The sequence below is a fragment of the Clinocottus analis genome, unplaced genomic scaffold, assembly GCF_023055335.1.
Source record: "Clinocottus analis isolate CAN_PGR_092001 unplaced genomic scaffold, fCliAna1.0.p SCAF_25, whole genome shotgun sequence".
NCBI lineage: Eukaryota > Metazoa > Chordata > Actinopteri > Perciformes > Cottidae > Clinocottus > Clinocottus analis.
The window spans coordinates 5,019,491-5,027,983 of NW_027175987.1; the positions used below are offsets into that span (position 1 = coordinate 5,019,491).

The window sequence follows — 8,493 nt, forward strand, 5'->3', positions numbered from 1 at the left end:
ATATGTCAAATTAATTCATTTATGTAGAATGATGGAAGTTTTGTTTTCTGTTACAGTGCCAAGTTATGATTTTGAGGAAAATACAGCAAAAACTGGGACATTTGCCTCACTGTTTCACATTATAACAAAGACGAGAATGTTCCTTTTGTGGGGAAACTGAAACACACAGAAATCCAAACAAGCCAGCGGCTGCCGGGGTCAGAGACAGCCTTGATTTGTCATTATTTATAGCCTGAGTAAAGCCACTCTCAAAAAGTAATTAGACCTAAGAAACGAAGAGAAAGGGAGAAGAGAGAGAGAACAAGGGGAAAGAGCAAAAGCAAAAGTGAGAGAGACGGTAAATTTTCCCAGTCTCAGCCACAGCCTGCTGGGAATGGAATTAACCCTTTCCAATTTGATGCTCATGAAGATAAAGTGGACTTGAAGAGAAGGCAAAATGGAGCTGCGTGAAATCCACATCTCCTTCACATGAAAGCAATGCTGTACACTAAACAGAAACTGAACATGTTTTCAAAAGGGGGCAGGTTGACTCAATGAGGGTGAATTGACAGCATCCATCCTTAAGCCTTATAGATGTGTTTGATGTCTGATGTGATTTGTGGGTGGTTGTCTGGGTTCGTGCTTCACCTAAAAGGAGCTGACGACGGCTGTGTGGCGGTGGCTATAGCGAGGACAATGGGGACCAGGTCACCTTCAGCTTCCAATAGCAACACACTAGAAACTGACTTTATCTGACTTCATCTAACGTTCTTAATGCACCTTCTGAAAGAAGGGATTCACACGAACACACGGACAGACGGACACACAGAAATCCACAGACCAAAACATGCCCGTCTTAAAGGTTGTTGTCTTTTAGCGCCCCAGTAGCAGCTCAGCCTCGGACCAACCAGCTTCTAGGTAACCCCCGTCATAATTAGGCTGGCAGACACTCTTTAGCCACAGTAATGGTGATAAAGTTAGGCAATTAAATATTCTGCTGTTCCGACACAGCCAGGCATTTGGCTCTGAGTACACACTTGCTTATGTATGTGTATTTAAGTGTGAAAGACGGATGTAAAGACACATTGAAAGAGAAAGAGAGATAGAGAGAGCGGGAAAGAGAGAGCCCTGTTCTTTCACAGAGTACATGCAAATGAGAAGCGGTGGGTGTGGAAAACACTCAAGACTGCTGACCTTTTAAAACAAAAAAGGGTACAGCAACAGAACCAAGAGGGCAATACACTTTATATTTATATATTCTTCAAGAACCTGTCCATTGTCATAAACACATGGACTTTCTTACTGCTCATTCCTCATCAGGTTGCAGTATGGATCTCGCTGCCGGGCGTTTTTAAAGGAGAAAAAGTGTCCCATGACTGTAGAAAACTGTTCGGATCAGCTCCCGAGAAACTTAGTGAACCAGGAGAAATGAAGAAGGGACGGAGATATGGAGAGACAGACAAATGCAGTTGTACACAGATGAAGGAGCAACGGGGGAAAAACAAGTCCTTTGTGATTCTCAATGCAGCAGAGCAATTCCATCTTCGAAGCAGCCGACAATCTATCATTTTATCACTAGCCCAGATGAACACGCAGTCTATTTTCTCTATCAGCATATTTAGGGTTTTCAAGGTCACTTCAGCGTCAATATTCAAAAGTATTCAAGATTCTAGATTGTATAGTATTCATTTTGTGCAGGACAAACTTTCAGATTTACCGAAATACAACGAGGCCTGATTAGGTAGAGCGACTGAGCAGAAAGTCGGCCCTGATGGGGTCACACCAAGCGAGATCAGACATCAGGGAGGAGGAGGTGGGAAACCTTCTAGTTAGTCTCCAATGGTCCGTCCTCTCTCCTGGTCGTTTGCGTCATTCTACCTGACAAACTAAAATCACCAGCATGTCCGACTGCCACTGGAGAATGCTCTAAGAGACTCAATTCTGTATCTCCGGGGAGAAAATGGACGCTAGATGTCCTGCAACTGATCAGGACTATTAAAGCTTGAATAGTCAAGAATACTGCAGGTTGCAATATATGGACACAACATTTGTTGGCATGTAGAATACACACAGAGACACATACTGTACATGATGTACATACTGTACATCAGTGCATTTGTATTGGCGTCCTACATCGTTGACATTGACTGTACTTCTTTGGCTCACAGTATTTGATCCGTAGAATCCTTCACGCCTTCTCTCAAAATCTGCCCTGCTCCTCAGTTACGTATTTTATTTGTTTGATTTTGTCATTGTTAAGCATTTCCTGTTTTAGTTTGTCACTCTCCTCTAGTTTCAAATCACTTCACATCCAGCCCTTGCGTTTTCCCGCCAGTTTTAATTGTCTGCCCCGCCCTGATTAGTATCACCTGTCGTTCGTTAGTCCTTCTCTTCTCCCACAGCCAATCACACGTGCTCTGAGGCTGCGTCCACCACACTTATACAGTTTAAAACCAGAGTTTTAAGACAACGATACATGTCCACACCAGTTTTAGCGTTGTTTTCTAAATTATTTCGGTCCATACAAGCAGGCCTGAAAACGAATACCACCTGACCATTCCTGCGGGAGCCAGTGTAAAGATGAAGTAGGTTGGTTTCTTAGTACTATAGTACTCGTTCATAATAAAAAAGGTTGCGCTTAATACTAAGTTCTTTCACCATTTTCTGATGGAACATAAAAACACATGAAAACAAAGAAATGCCACCAGAAAATATGTATAATATTTATTTTACACAGATTTATTCAAACATTTCATTTAGTCAAGCTGTTTTGACAAAAACAAGTGTATAGATTATTTTAAATGACTTCTCATCTCACAAGGAAAGAGCCTGGAAGACATTCAAATCAGGAAATAAAAAGGTATAAAATGTGTTCTCGTCATGGTCATGTAATATGTTGCAGCAAAGTGCATTTTTACACCAGTTCAAGCCCTCACAGCCTCTCACACTCAACCATTTACCATGACGTCAGTAAGTCCATGAGAGTTCAGGGTTTGAGGGCTAAGGGATGACATTGGGATTGGGCCCACATCGCATCTAGCAGTCACTGGGTCTGCTGCACCCTGCTCAATAAAGCCAGCATGTCAAGAAAAATCATAACGGCAATAAAAGTATGATAAAAATAGACTAAATGCACACACTCACGGAGCAAACCTATTTGTGAATTTTATTTCACCAAGTCACGACTCATTTTTTTTCTTCCTGTTGTGAAGCACCTTTGGGGGCGGACTCAAAAGGGAAAGAATGCCCTGAAACACATTTGTCGCTTCCAGCCATCGAACTCACTGATGCTGGCATGCTGACAGGCAGCAAAAGAAACCATCTTTCTCTCCTCCACCTCCACTGTAATAAACTCTGTCATATCTGACCATCATTTCCATCAATCCATTGCCTGTCATCCTTTGATTTCTGTTTTCAAATAGTCCCCCACCTTTATAAAAAAAAAATCCCCTTTGTCCCAGTGGTGAGGTTAAACAAATGTCAGCCCAATCCTGTCCACCTACATTCTACATTCAACTCACAAATCAGAGGCATGAAATATTCACATACAATGATGAGGACGAAGTGGGGGCAGGTAAGGAGAGTGTTGTCAAATGAGTCAGAAAGTATTAGAAGGAAAAGAAAAAGTTTGATGTCAGGGATTATTATGTATTAATTCAGGGGGGAAAGGCAAAGATAGAACAGAAAGAGGGTGTGAGTAAGCATGAGAGCATCTAACATGGCCCATCCAACCCTATAATTCACCTTGAAAGACCCCTGTTGCTGCCAGGGTGGCGAACAGGGTAACACACCAACAGGAAAGACCTGGCGGGGAGGTGAGGAAATGTCAGAAGAAAGATGAGGTAAGATAGGACAGTGAATGGGCCAAAGGGAAGTGGAGACAGCGCGAGAGAAAGGATAGAAGCAGAGAGGAAAGGTGGCGAGCAGAATGGTAATTTCTATGATTCACGTCTGCATTCAGACAGAGCAGAGGTCTGCAGCTAGCCGGGGAGCATGGGGAATAGGGTGGCATCAATCAGATACATCTGAAGGTAAGAGGAAGAGGGGTGGAAAAGAGAGGGGTGGGGCCGGGAAGAGATTTGAGGAGGGTGGATATAGAAATGTCAGCACTCTTAAAGTCAGAAGACAGCACTTTCCTTCCATCAAGCAGCCATTCTGTCCAGTCCAGTGGGACAGAGCAGAGCCGGTGCCAGCCAGTCAACCGGCCCACACTGAAGGCCATACAGTATATTACAGTCCCTGCCCACACAAGACATGCTCAAAACCAGGGTGGCAGTGGGCTTAGAGTCAACATTAGGGAAGGCTAAAACTTTGCTGTAGAGGGTGAAAAGGAAGTGACCGGAGACGTCGGAGCGAACCAGAGAGTCAGGATGTAAAACAATGCTTTTCAGTCAGCGATGCATCACACACCCATGAATGCAAAATTACAATGTGCAATCCTGTCCACCTTTTGAAAAAAAAATGGAGCTTTAAATACTGGACAATGGCAAAGTGCTGATTCAAACAGTGAAGCTGAAATTGCTCAGCAGGGTGCTGCTGACTGCTCTGATCCTGACTGACAATTGAAGCCACCAGTTGGACTTCTAAGTACAGATTAAACACAAAAGAAAAGTCATCTCAAAGACACAGATATCACCTTGCGGAAGTGGAGGTAGTCAGTACAGCTGATTTGATTACAGAGCTTACGGTGATGTGAAGAGAGCGAGCCTAAAGCCTCGCAGACCAGAAAAAGGGAGGCCAAACCCATCTAGGGCAGAAGAAAGGGGGGCTTATCTGCACACTTTACTTCATGGTCCATCAGCAGATTTCATTCCAATAAGTGAATTGGCCCTCTTCTAGTATTTCCAGGGGAGTTAATAGACCTGAGCTACCGTTCTGGTGTCGAAGGGGCGATCTGGAGCTGAGACAACAAAACCTGTCATTTATAAAAGGGCTGCAGGTTATGGGGATGATGAATATTTGATGGTCGATCTTCACCAGGAAATCAAAACTGCACCATCTTGGAGAATTGCCTCACTCTTGCTCGTCAAGCTTGAAGACCCGTGATGACTCTGCTGCGTCTTCTCTGTGCACAGACACAAGCCATTTTGCCACAGAAGGCGCTCCATACTCCTGCTCCCATGTGAGCAGTAGACGTCTCTCCACGGGACAGCAAATAGGAGGTTTATGAACCCATGTATTACCTTGCCCCCTTTTATCTAGCCAAATTGAATCACGCTCAGTGAGACATTGCTATTATTTCAGGGTTAATACATTGAAGTGCCACGAAATGTGCGCAGGTGATTTCTTGTTCTACGCTTCAGTGTGAAAAAGTAATTTAAGAACTGAACCGTCGTACAGCATGGAATTTAAATGATGGCACTCGGAACGTCGCAGCAAAAACACTTTAGTGACTTCACTTTGTCGGCCAGCTGCTTTCAAATGAGGCCTGAACAATTTGATCAAGCAGCCACGTTGGTGAGCACCAGAGAATAAATTGTATAAGATATCAAACCTACTAACAGAGAGACAGAGTGAGACGGCGGTGTGGTGGAGAACCTGATTCACTAATGTGCTCCATCTAATAATGTATATGCTGACAGGGGTGTTGGGAGGGCTTTGTGTGTAAACCCTTTAGGGTTTCTCTTCCCTCTCCATCTCTCTTCTCATTACAGGTCATGATGACACTGATGATGAGCTTCCCGCCGATCAGTGTTAACGTACTGTGCTGTCCATTTATCACAAGCTGGGAGGGGTCAATGAAATAGCCACATACTCCACTGCATGCCTTCATTTTCTCAACACTTTAACGTACAGTTTTCCGCTTTTTTTCACATTCACATTATGTTGTCTATCAACTGGTTTCAACTCTGCATTCAAGCCTTTGATGTTGACATTGAGTAAAGATGTAAACCCAAGATTAAATGACTGGAAATATGCTGGATGTGTCATTTTGACATGCTTATGTTTTTTTTTTGTTTTTTTTAACACTTTGGGATTATTCTAAATGTTGGGAGTTTAGAAAAAGGTTATGTGGGTTTGAACAATGTTATAATGCAGAGCATGCATTTGTAATGAGTGCTCCCCACCCCAGAGGGCCACTGCGAGGTTTCACAGTAAGACAGACTTCATCAGGCCAAAATAAAGGCTAATAAAGTCTGCCTTTTTTTAGTGCCGTTTGAATAAAAGCTTGTAAAATTGAGAGCACCGTGTGCAGCTACATGGATTTTGCCTTCAGCACCATGCATGGCTGAGCGTTCCTGTAACTTATCGTGAAACGGGAAGAGTTGCCCAGCTTTCCACAGAGGGTAATGAGGTGCTTACATTTTAATCTGAAACTCAAACTGGTCTGAGAACAGTACCAGACCTCTGCCCTCTGCTCAACAACCTCAATTCAGATTCGAGATAACAAAAACTCAGATTACTCATTACTGTTAAAAAGACGTGCTTAATTATTTAGCAGTTGCCACTGTAACATGAGACGATGAGGACAGAAGAAGCCGGGAAGGCCGTGGTGCAGCCAACGCCTGGCACAGATTTCAGAGTCCTGGTGGGTAAATGATAACGTGTAAACGAGCCAAAGCCTCCATGGGAGCTGGATCACATTAATTAGACAATAACCAATAGGAGTTGGTCATCCGATAAGAGTGCCAACGCAGTGCTTCTAGAGTTTTTTTAAAATATATATATCAGCATCAATAGCAAACCTGAAAGAGCCAATTCTAAATACATTATGTGGGGAAATTAGATTTTTACTCTGAGTGACAATATTAAATTGAATTCCTGTGTGTACTGCTAGCTGATGGATGTTTGCGTCTGTGTTATCCTTACGCCCTATGGGGAGTTCATACACACCCTATCTCAGCAGGGGAATTCACTCCGCATTTCCTGAAGGTGCCTCGCTTGAAGCTAAAAGGGGAAGAAGGAATTCTGCCTTGCCCCACAAGCGTTGTAGTAATTTCATGGCACATTGGTCCATGATGTGGCAACCTGGTGATTTCAAATAAATCAAAGTCAGCAGGTTTGGTACATTGATTCCCAGACGCTGTCAGGTAGTGATGATGTCTATTTTTGGCTTGAAAAATCTCACGATGATATAACGTTTAAAAGGTCAAGTGTGTCATCTAACGGCTATTTTACATTAAGTTTAAAAAAAAAAAAACTAAAAAAAACAGACACAGTAGACCAGGACTGTAAGAGAATCGCAGAACTGCAAGAACTTTGAAAGTTTGACAAAAAATAATACGTACAAGACACATATTACAAAATTAAAAGACGTGCAAGTCATTTCCAACGGCATTTCCCCGTCTCAATCTCTCATACAGCCATGCCCGATACTGTTAGATCTTCCTTTAACTGTGCTGATTTCTTTTCTTCTTCTTTTTTACATGCGTTACAAACATACCGATTGCGAATGGAGGCTAGAATATTACACAAACCTGACCAGGCGCGTGCCCGCGGTGTCCGAACAGCTGCAGCCTCAAACTTTGTGATGCGCTCGTCTCTCCTCCTCCTCTTCCTCTTCCTCCTGCTGCTGTTGCTGCTGAGCGTCGCTTTGCGAGGAGACACGACGGGAGGCAGCCAGAGGCTTGAACCTCCCCTCCCACTCCGCCGCCCCCAAGGCGCACAGCCAATCACATGTGGCCTCTGCACAATCATACGGTAATAAACCATGCACAAAATACATGTTCTGATGGGAAACAATGACGCCATTTAGCAGGATTTGCTACTCACTGTTGTTGTTTTTTTTGTCTCTTCTTTATCTTCCGTGGTCTGTTTAGCGCGAGTATTTCTTGTTTGGGAATTGCATTCTCTTCTTTCTTTAAAAAAATATATGAATTCAAGCACATGGCTGTCTTTAATTTCATGTTTGGTGGGTTCTTTTTACAAGCCCTCTTTGTTTTTTTCAACCCACCTGTGCATTGTCTTGTGTTATTTTATTATATTATATTTTTTTTTATTTTTTGTGATTTTATTGTATGCAGAAATAAGGAACCAAAGAATCAAACTTCCCTAAGGAATATTTCTATGAATATCTGTGAATACTGCATAGATAAACGTCTACTCCTATGAACTGACTTAAATGTCCATATGACTATTTATCTTGTGTCCGTGTTGCTTTGAACTATTTATTTAACACTTCAACCCCAGACCTGACTGGTTTAAACTCCAAAAAGAAAAAATCCCAGCCATGTGCTTGTGACTGTGCCTATGGGAGATTAATGTAAATATTAAACCCATATGATCCTACAAAACCAGTAATGCAGGAACAGCCCAAAACCGTGCATCTCAGTTACTGTGACCCCTCCACAAACTTCTTCTTGCCCTCAACAAGCAGCTTGTTCCCCACATCACATGCTCCTCTGCTACTTCCTTCAAAGTCCTTTCATTAAAAGGCTGCGCATGCAGCTGATCAAGTAAGCTCACACCATTTTTAACCAGTCTGCAAAAAAACTTGAAAGTCTTGAATCAATATTTTAAAAGCACATATTGCCCTTGGTCCACATACACACACACCTCATCCCTTGCTCCCTC

At 42.8% G+C, this 8,493-nt stretch overlaps 1 protein-coding gene across 3 annotated transcripts in view; it reads right to left on the reverse strand.

Moving 5' to 3' along the window:
* Positions 1 to 7,484, reverse strand: part of LOC137794433 (cortexin-1-like) — a 13,242-nt gene extending 5,758 nt beyond the window's left edge. The window contains exon 1 of one of the 3 annotated variants that reach the window (XM_068591177.1): positions 7,398 to 7,484. The gene's annotated coding sequence lies outside the window, so the exon portion shown is untranslated. Of the gene's footprint in view, positions 1 to 6,789; positions 6,835 to 7,397 lie in introns of those variants that run through there. The other 2 variants (XM_068591176.1, XM_068591178.1) reach the window with 2 other exon arrangements.
* Between the last annotated feature and the right edge of the window lie 1,009 nt (positions 7,485 to 8,493).